General features: G+C 37.8%; 1 long non-coding RNA gene across 1 annotated transcript; it reads left to right on the forward strand.

Annotated features, from left to right (window-relative positions):
- The first annotated feature begins 9280 nt into the window (after positions 1-9280).
- LOC121768501 lies at positions 9281-10976 on the forward strand. The gene is made up of 3 exons (XR_006043376.1): positions 9281-9534; positions 10369-10433; positions 10941-10976. It is a non-coding gene; the product is annotated as an uncharacterized LOC121768501 (long non-coding RNA).
- Positions 10977-11215: the final 239 nt, after the last annotated feature.

Raw genomic sequence — 11215 nt, forward strand, 5'->3', positions numbered from 1 at the left:
AGATTTAGGAGTGGTGGTGAAAGGACAAGAATGGTGAAAACAAGAATGAGCTCTTTCTCCTCCTGCTTCCTCTCGCTCTCTCTCGATTTCTCTCACTCTCTCCCTCCTTTTCTTGTTTGAAGTTGTGTGTGAAGTGTTAGAGAAGAGCATAAGTTGAGGAGTGGTGGTGACTCTTGGTTTGTGGGTATTGATGGTGGAAGGTAGAAGGTGGAGGAAATGGGGAGTCCCCCCAATGAAGTGAAAAACCGTCGGCCAAGAAGAAAGCTTTTGGGATTGAAAAAAAAAAGCAGTTCACTTCTATGTTGTGGCTCAATTAATTTATTTTTGGTTTGGGTTTTTAAAAGATAAATTGGAAGCCCAAGTTAGTAACATACTATTACTTGGTGGATTTAAAAGTAATAAGAATCCAATTATTTTGTATTTAATTGGACTTTCAAATTTATTTTGGAAAGTCCAAAATAAATTCATACATTATAATTTTTTCGTATTTTCCCTCGTCAATTAAAAATTCACGGGAACTTTATTAAATTTCGTTATCTTGTCTTCACAACGATTAAAATTGCCCAACGCAAAATATACTATTTGGTGTTGTTCCAAATATAATTCCTTCGACCGTTCCTCCGATTTACGTGCGTCATCTTCCATAAAAAGTACGGGCGTTACATTCTACCCACCTTAACAGAAATTTCGTCCAGAAATTTGCTCATCTCATACTATCATCAATCATACTCCATTCATCATCACGTCCAACATCATTTGCATAAACATTTCTCATTTAAAAACATTTTACCTTCTCTCTTGTTGAGCGCGGCGAGACGTCACGCCCGCAATTTCACCACATTTTGTTGCTCAAGATCCAAAATCTAGAGGTATAGCATAATGTTCGATCCCTTAGCCAACTCGCTATTAGCGGTATGTAAAAGCTTGAAAAAAAAATTTAACACCTCGTGTTCGTGGTTATATCGTTGCCTGTAGTTGGTGTATCACTTTTATGCATATCTGATTATAGAAACTCTTTCCCCCCGTGTGCATTCGATAAGCTCTATCTCACCCTTTTCTCCAAGTCTAGTATCAAGAACTCGAAAATTGATCAAGCAGTCTTACTGGATATGAACTGATTTCAAAATTGTAGCAACACTACTGAAAGTGTCTTAATCAGAGAGGTTGCAGAATTAATCAAGAAAACAAGAACAACATTTTCTAGCTCGACTCTTTTAGATCTCATCACCAACTTGCAAGAAAATGGTTTGTAAACAAAGCAAAGACTAAACCCATTGAACTTAACACATCCATTCTGAGAATTAAACGGTTTAAACGGTTCCAAAAAAAAAATCCATAGAGCTTGGGAATTTACTTCTGATGAGAGCTCGAAAGAATATGAGATAAGTCATGAAAACAGGATGAAACTGAATTAAGTCTCAAATTCCACAGTAGGTTGCCAAATAAGATATTTCAATTGTCAAATCAAATTTGTAAAATTTCGGCATCAATGAATGATGACTCAAACATGTCATGACATGAGATGATCAATCGTGGGAGGGTTTTAGAAGCATAGACAAATGTCATGAAGTAGCACTGATCATGGTTCGACGACATCATGCTATTGAATAATGAAAGCACATCAATGGATTAACAGGTTTGCAACCGACGTGAAGTGAACTTTTTAGGAAAATCAGCTAGATCATAACGTCAAGGAAAAAAAAGAACATGACAGCCTTAACTTGGTGTTGCAGAAAGAAAAATCATCGAGCATGAAACAATATATGTAGTGAAACTGAGCAAAAAAGAATTTCACTTCTGCAAGAAAGAACTTGCCGCATGAATAGTTACGAATTAAAAAGGTGTACACAAGTTCCAAGAGGAATATTTCATCCTTTGAAGAAACATGTATGGGAGATGTGATCATACCGAAGGTCATAACTGCAAACAACTTTAGGAATGAAGTTCAATGATGAAAGCTCATAAGGTCAAAATATTGTCTTTACAAAAGATGAATCAAAGAAGACTACTAATCTAGATGTCCAAAGTTACAAAGGCAAGCACAAATTTTTAAGAACTGAAAGTGAGTCATGACTCAATATAGGAAAAGAAATCATGGGCATTACTTGCGAATTGTGAGTCGAACAAGGTCTTAAATAGATAAGGGCTCACCGTTAATTGAAAGGTTCCAAAAAATATTTCTTAGAATCCAAGTAAGTACTGTTGATTAAAATCATTCATTCTAGCTACGAAAGTCACACTCCCTCGCTCGTCTTTCTGAGGCCGAACATGGTAACATCGTTTTAAGAAACCGTGGATTCCAAGTTGTTATTCATCACGTCATTACAACCAAATAATTGTAGTCAATCAAAGGCCATATCTTCTTAATATTCTTGCATATTATAACAACTATTCTCTTAAAACATTTTCATCATCTGTGTGCTTCTCTGCCTCCAATAAAGGTCGTCTCCATCGTGTTGCTACTTTTAGCAAAATTATGCGAGATTAGACTATATTAACTTAAATCGCGCACTTCTCATCATCCCTCCTTGTCTTGCACCCTTTTTTCCGTTTGAACTTCATTTCGTCTTCGCTATCTTCCACTTCTTGAAATCTTCCTCGTTTTCTTTTTGTTCTTATCGTTCAGGGAAAACGTAGGAAATAGTAAAATGGTTCACACACTAAGCTTGCTCTAACGTTTCGCGCCATTCCAAAGAAATAGCAAAAGTTCCATGGTCCACCGGCAAACATTCTACTCTCGTTCTCCTTGTCTCGTATCTTGATAATCTAGGAATTTCACCCCACTTTCCCTTTCTCGTTCATTTTCATCGCTCGGGAAAGCGATAGATAAATTGTCAACTTACAACTATGGTTCGCGCACGTTTCATCTAGCTTAGTCTTAGGCACTCTAAGTTCACAACACATTTCACCACCTCATAGATCAACAAATATCACATTTAAAGTCATTCATACCTCAAATAACAAGTATAATACATAACATTTCGCTTCCCAGAACCCAGTGCTTTCACATTTCACATCTACTTTCAAAACAACCATTTTCTTCAAAACTCACACTTTTCTCAAATATTTCAACATCTCACTTTCAACTTTGAAGTACAAGTTTTGAATCAAAACTCAATATATACTTGAACATCAACTTTCATTTTCATGTAAAAACAAACAATCCATCGTCCCTCATCAAAACTCGTTCTTTTCTCAAACATCAACAAATACTCTTCTCAATTCGAAATCAATCCCTCACAGAAAGATCCTACTTCATCTTTCTTAAAAAAAAAAATTCTCCTCTTTCTTTCTCAAAATTGTTTTCGTCTTCCTTTCTCCAAAACTTTCTCATAAAAATTTTCACATAAAAAAATATTACCTCATTCTTGGTTGAGCGTGGCGAAGTGGGATGTTGAGCCTTCCAAATTTAACCTTCTTTAAGTCTAGCGAAACAAGTCTAAACTAAGACTGAAAAAGACTCTCGGGTCCAGAGCGGAAAGAAAAATTGCTCTGATACCATTCTGTCACGCCCGCACTTCCTAAGGATAGAAAGCACGGGGAATCGTGACTCGTGGGGGATTTAAGAAGCGGGGAAGAAGGGGGAACAATCAAAAGGAGTACGACATATCGATCAAAAGATGAAATTTCATTTATCAATAAGGTTTCAAAACTCGAAGGTATACAACGTGAATGACATAGTTTGACAATTCAAAGGAAATCAAGGAAATTCTTATAACTTGGCATAGCGGAAGCATTTGAGAGTTAGCTACTACTATGTATGAAGACACAATGGCAACCAGATCATTTATTGAATACTGTCTCTGTCCAATGCTCAACATCCGCCGTCCCCCGTCCACGCTCAACCTGCACATAGGGAAAACATATGCAGGGGCTGAGTACTTGATGCACTGAGTGAACTCATGCCCGGAATACATTCATCGTTAAGATATGTCAAGCCATCATTGAGTGAAACTCGGGTTTTACTTTAAAAGGCCGAGAAACACTAACTCATTCCTTAAAAGGTGTCTGCAGACACATATCATTATCATCCTCCATCATATACCATATCTGAACCATCATGTGAAACGAGAATGTGGCCACAAACTCGATCACTGGACCGGCCGACCACAAAGGACGGCTCACGATCCCCATCAGTGCACTAGTCCGAGTAGGGACTCACTCCCTAGTCAGACCCGAATTCGTTAACCATCAAAGTCTAGTAGGACATTATCCTAGTAGACAATCAGATAGGCAATTAAAAACATAAAATACGGCATGACATACTATTTTAAACCGCCCTTATTTCACCATAACATATCATTTCAAATAAAAGAGTTTAAGTAATAAAGCCCACCTCAAAAGCTTAGGATTTCCGTAGAAAGGTCCTCGTTCTGACTTTTAGCGTGCGTGCAAACCACCTTCTAGGAAAATACATAAAATTCATATCAATCTCGGTAACAAAAACCATTTTAGAATGCATGCACTCTAATTAAATCTTTTAATTCGTTTTCTCGGTTTTCGTGCATTTTCAGTAATTCGGCGGCCGCCCAAGGCGTCGTGTTCGACGCCGGTCGGCCGCTAACGCTCGTTCTTTTCCTCCGTTGGCTCCTCGTATTTTCCATATCGTCGGAATAATTCTAAAAAAAATTATTCAAGCGCATGCTTAACTTTTCGTAATTATTTACCGTTGAAAAAGTATCATTTCATACTTAGGTAAATTATTCATTCTTCAAAAAGTCTTCCGGGAATTAATTAAATAATTCGGCACGATTATTTATCGGCCCAACGATTTAATTAAAGTCCAAGAATTAAAGAGTTGCCCCTAACCAAAATCTCCTTAATTAAAAACAAAGGCCCATTCTTATTTTCTCAATTTTTACCTTTAGAGTCCAAACAATTGAAAGGTTTGGCCCAATTTCTACAAACAACAAAAGAGGCCCAATCTTCTTCACTCTCGTACCCCACTTCTCTCTCTCCTCTTATCTTCTTCTTCTCTATCTTCTCTCTACCCGCCTCTCTCTCGGGGAAAAAAAAAGAACGCAGCAGCCGCCTCTGCCGTGAAGACACGCCCACGTAGCTGCTGAACCGGCCTGCTGTTTGTCGGCGTCTCCACTCCTCGGCGGAAATCGCCGCTGCAGCGAGGAGGGAGGACGCCGTGTGCTGCCATCGCTGCCCACTGCCGTCGCTGCCGCCGCTGACCGCCACTGCTGCTCCGTCGCCGCCTGGAGTCAGCCGCCGCTGCTGCTTCCGTCGACAGTTGCTGCTGCCACGAGAAGGAGCCGCTGCTGTCACCGGCAGCTCGCCGCTGCCAGCTGCTTCCTCTTCTCCGGAAACACTCCGAACCACCCCGAATCAACCCGCAACAAGCGTTCTCATTATAAAGTTAAGTTCTTTCGTATCTTCGATTGTGTTCGGCGCTTGTTCGATTGGTTGGTTGTTAATTGGTTGAGTTGGTTATGGAAAGGAATTATGAAATTGATATATGCAAGCTATCATTTAATCATGCTTTAAGATTTAGAAAAGAGTATACCTCAAAAAAGGTTGATTTTGGTGGTGAAAGGACAAGAATGGTGAAAACAAGAATGAACTCTTTCTCCTCCTGCTTCCTCTCGGCTCTCTCTCGATTTCTCTCACTCTCTCCCTCCTTTTCTTGTTTGAAGTTGTGGATGTGAAGTGTTAGAGAAGAGCATAAGTTGAGGAGTGGTGGTGACTCTTGGTTTGTGGGTATTGAGGGTGGAAGGTAGAAGGTGGAGGAAATGGGGAGTCCCCCCATGAAGTGGAAAAACCGTCGGCCACCTTGTGGGAAAGAGGAAGAAGAAAGCTTTTGGGCTCAATTAATTTATTTTTGGTTTGGGTTAAAAGATAAATTGGAAGCCAAAGTTAGTAACATACTATTACTTGGTGGATTTAAAAGTAATAAGAATCCAATTATTTTGTATTTAATTGGACTTCAAATTTATTTTGGAAAGTCCAAAATAAATTCATACATTATAATTTATTCGTATTTTCCCTCGTCAATTAAAAATTCACGGGAACTTTATTAAATTTCGTTATCTTGTCTTCACAACGATTAAAAACGCCCAACGCAAAATTATACTATTTGGTGTTGTTCCAAATATAATTCCTTCGACCGTTCCTCGATTTACGTGCGTCATCTTCCATAAAAAGTACGGGCGTTACAATACTAGGACTCAAATAAATAAGACGGAAACTACTCACGGATGGAGCTGAAAATTGTCCTTCTTGAAAGAGAGCGGGACGAAAATTATTATGATAATAATGTGTATTTTATGTCTCATTTATTCTCATATTTATATTAAGTCACATATTGGGCCCAGTCAGGGATATATGAAAGAATTTGGATATGGCCTCTCCCAATTAGCTTCTTACTAATTAAATTAATCCCACAATTTAATATAAGCTTAAATTGGAATATTACGAGCATCCACTACAGATGTAATATTGCACTGCCCTTCCAAATCTGAAATTACAAGTATTCCGGGTATCCATTTGTCTGTCGTTCATTTCCCGTGCTTAAGATAGAAACGTCCAGTAATTAATTAATGTCTGCTATGAAATTAATTAATTAACATATTATTAACTCCCAGAGTGGACTTAGCAAGAAACACTTATTTATTATTCATAGAGTAATCAAACTCCAACTAGCTAGCTTCCGAATAATAAAACCTTGTTTCGAGCTCTTCTTGTGAATGTTATCAAACGAGACTCACCTCGTGCACGATTCAATATAATAGCAATCCTAGCACCACTAGATATTAATCACCACTACCCAATATACCAGGATTCTTGGGTTACGAAAAACCCGCACCATTTGCTAAGTCAAAGTAGTGCATAATCAATACTGTATGCTCAATGCTAACGTACATCGATTAAGAAATTAATTATCAAGACCTCGTCTTTCAGTAGATAGCATAAAGACTCGGCTTGCTGTTAGATCCAATTAAGTGCTATACCACACCAATGTCATCTTATTCAGTAAGGCTTAGAAATATGCGGACTGACATTGCAACCGTTCACGATAGGTAGTCTAGGTCTATCTAAGTTGTGAAATTCTTATTTTTTTTGTTCAGGACTGACCCTGTTACCTTAAAGTGGACGACGCCCACAACCGGTCCACTAAAACAAAGACTTAGACTTTGTTACGTTGCTCATGCATTTAAATATGCAATAAACATTCATTAAATGTAAAACAATACAACATTATGACAAAAATAATCTGTTGCATCCATTGGAAAATAAAATATAGAGTTTTACAGTATTCAATCACTCGAAAGGTGATTTCTAGTATACAAACTCTAACATTTATTTGGTCTGTTTTTAATGTCAAAATCACAATTTGTGTCCATATTTTGTATATTTTATCTATTGTGGTATTTTGACGTGTTTTGTGAGAAATGTGCATATTTGAGCCCAAAAAAATAGCTAGAAAACGAAGTTGGAAATCTGAAGATTCTAGGAACGTCCAGGGACAGCTGCAACACTGGCGACCACTGGCTCCCAACGACCGCTAAGTCAGTAGCGGCCCGCTCTGGGAAAGTTGTGCATGAAGAACAAGAGACGCCCAGCGACTGCTACAAAGAGTCCAGAGAGTTACGGGGATGAAAGCCAGCGACCGCTAAAACAAGTACAGCGACCGCTGACCATGAGTAAGAAGCCTCGGACTAACCGACAGCGACCACTGGCCAAGGTGCAGTGGCCCGCTGGGAAAAATTGGCGAGCATTTTTTTCCCTACTTTATCTCCAAGATTTACCATATTTTGCAACATTTTTCCTAATTTGAGGGGGGACAAATTTACTTCTATAAATACCCCCTCAAGCTTCGTCATTAGGATCCTTTTTTTGCAACATATTTTCCAGAGATTAAAAGTTAGAGTACTTCATTGTGCAAGGAGTTGAAGAAGGATTTAAGATCATCAAAACTACAATGATTTAACCTTTGGGTTTTATTTGCTTTAGTTTTATGTTTTCATTGTCTTCCCTTCAATCTATGTTTTCATTGTTTCTTCCTTAAGTTGTTGGATAATGCTTCACGTTTGAGTGACACATTCTGTGATGATTTAATATAACTTGCTACATAATCGTGAGAGGAGGTTGGCGAGTTAGGTCCTCTTAATAGACACTACAATTAGCTTCCTTTAAAATGACACTGTTAATTGAGAGTGAGGACTTTTCAAGGTTCTTAAGAGATTTTAGGAGTTACGTATTTAGGATTGAAAACCCTAATGTTTGTAACCAACGTTTGCATCGCATGAACATAAACTAGGTGACGCGTTCTATCAAAGTAAGAACTATGCTAGGGTATTGTAGTTGGAATTTGTATAACCATAACTGTGAACGCACATCCCTGAAATTCCCTTATCTCTATACTTTTATCTCCGTGATTTATTTACAATTAGTAATTTATTGCTTTTAAACTTTTCTTTATTTTCAAAAATTCCCAAATCTTTCGGCTTTCCAAATAGTAATTGAGTTTTAGTAGAGGATAGACAGTCTGTGTCTGTTTTCCCCGTGATCGATATCCAGTACTAACCTTTATGTAACGCCCCGCTTTTCGAACCCTAATTTTCGAACCCTAAGACGTTGTATTTATTGCTTTGATTGCCGCAATTAAATGACGATTTATTTTGTGCATACTTTGGTGACCTAATTTGTTTTAACTAAGTCAAAACCGTTGATTTTATGACGTGGCTTTAATTAATTGTCGGGGAATGAGATATATTGTGGTGAATTATATTATCTTTGGGGAGTGAGATTTAATTAGTATCATAAATAATTACCTTGCCCCTTTCATTGTGGAAATTTCGACCACTATTATTTTAAGGAGAGGAATTCTATTTCTTTGATTTAATTATTTGCTTGGGATAATTATCCAATTAAATCCAAAGCCTAATTATCCTATTTCCTTCTTGAGAAAATCGGCCCCCACTAATTTTCCTAAGGAGATTTCGAAATCTCCTTACTTGTGGGAGAAGAAATTATTCATTATTCATTTGATCCCTTAATTATTTCTTTCCATGTTTTAATTGGAATATCCTAGCAAATCTTTCCCTATCTTATTTTATTAAAGATTTGGAAATTTATTCCTTGTGGGAGGAATTGAATAACACGCCTATTTCCATATTGTTTGGGAGGATTTTTATTAATTTTCTTGCTCCGTATTATTTTATTCTGCTCCGTGAAAATACCAAATAAAATCATGGGCTAATTAAATAGCCATGATTTTCGAAAATCCTCCTTAATTCTTCCCCCTTATTCACGCCATTTCCCCTCCATCAAATCTCAATCTTTATTACAATTATTCTCCCAAATATTCTCTAATTAATTGTGGGATATTTTCAAGCTCTATAAATAAGAACCTAACCCTAACCTCACTAAACACACGCCTACACTCCCTCTCACACGCCCCCTCCCCTCTTCTTCACTCTCCCACACTTGTTCTTCCATTCAACTCAAGATCCTTTCGATTCGCCAAGAGTTTGTCGAAGAACCAAGAGTTTTAAACGTTTCTACCGATTGTTTTGTTCAAGAAAGGTACAATCAAGCCTCTATTCTTCATCCTCTCCATCCCAACTCTTCTTTTGTTCTCTCATGCATGTAGAGAGTGTAGGGAATGCAGATCTAAGGGATTTAATCGGTGGGAATTTGTGATTGTGTATATGATTGCGTTTTGAATGAATTGTTTGATGATTTAATGAATCCTCGGTGAATGATATGTGATTTCATGAAAATATGTGTCTAAGGACCCTTTTGAGCATGTTTGTGTGTTAAAACCATGAAAAGGTTGATTTTGAATAAGTGGGTGAAAACCCTAAATCGAATTTCTAAAGGCATGAGAAACTGTAATTTCGGACAGTATGTTCCGATATGTATTTGACCGACCAAATGAACTCCGATTTGATCGATTCTTTTTCCTGAGTAAACTGAATGATGTGTTCTGTGTTGTGTGTGAATTTCAACTCTTTTGGACGAAAGATGAATTTTTGGTGAATTTTTAAAATTGACTGCGCTTTTCTGGCAGAAACTGTTTTCTCGACCAGTAGGTTACGTCTTTTAATTGACCGACTTAAAAGGGGTATTTTGACTTGAAAATTAAAATGGAAGTTATTTGATGAGTCTTCTGCCTTGTGGTAAAATTTTAGCCCCTACGGAAGTCGGGTGAATTTTTAGTAAATTTTATAAAATGGTTGCGCAGTGCTGCCAGATTCCTATCTTTACAAAAACACTATGTTACTATAAGTGAATTACATGATTGATATATGTGATGACGTGATGTGATGTTCAAAGATGGGAAAAGGGAAAACGATAGGGACATGCATAATATTAAGTCAATGGTTGTGACTGATAAGTCATATATATTATTTAAAGGTGATAACTCGTGCTCGAAGCGTGATAGCAAAGGAAAGGCAGTAGTTGAAATCAAAACGGTCGAGGTGGGCTTCTTTTCTACCCTACACTATGTGTGGGTTTCTCTTTTACTAAAAACTCTCTTACGTATGACTGTGGAGCTATAAGGGTGGTTTTAAGCGATTATCATGGCGTGATTTGTTTTAACGTGCCTATCTGATGTGGTTGTTGCCACTGTTATATAAATCGAATTCGGGTCCTCGTAGGGCCGCAAACCCTACTTGGATTAGTGTACACCTATGGTAGACTGTGTGCTAGCGTACGGGCTGGCCGGTCTAGTGACCTGGTTTGCGGCCGCATTCCTTGTCATGTATTGGCAGATATGGACGACGATGGGGAAAAATGACTGCGCAGTCGCTATTTTGAACAATGGAAAATATTTTTGGTGCCTCGGGCCTTTCCAAAGCAAAACCCCGATGGTTACTTACGTATGGCATGATAATATGTACTTTTATTTAAAATATTTTCGGGCATGAGCCACTGAGTATTATTTTTATAGTACTCAGCCCTGCATATGTTTTCTCTATGTGCAGGTTGAGCAGCGACGAGCGGTTGGTGGTGTTGAGCAGAAATAATAATATGGTTGTTTTGAAACTTCGAGTGTCGTTGTGTCTTCACACATGACTTCACTCTTCTCTTGGATGCTTCCGCTGTGATATTTTCTTTACGTACATTTTTACTTAACTAGGGATCTTTTTGATTAAATGTTGAGAACTCGTTACCCTTTTTATTAATGTCAAACATTTGGTCTTTTCATTTATTTTAATATAGATATCGTTGGTCGTTTAATTATTAGACTTAAATTTTG

Source organism: Salvia splendens, chromosome 15 (genome assembly GCF_004379255.2).
Source record: "Salvia splendens isolate huo1 chromosome 15, SspV2, whole genome shotgun sequence".
In the NCBI taxonomy this organism is placed as follows: Eukaryota; Viridiplantae; Streptophyta; class Magnoliopsida; order Lamiales; family Lamiaceae; genus Salvia; species Salvia splendens.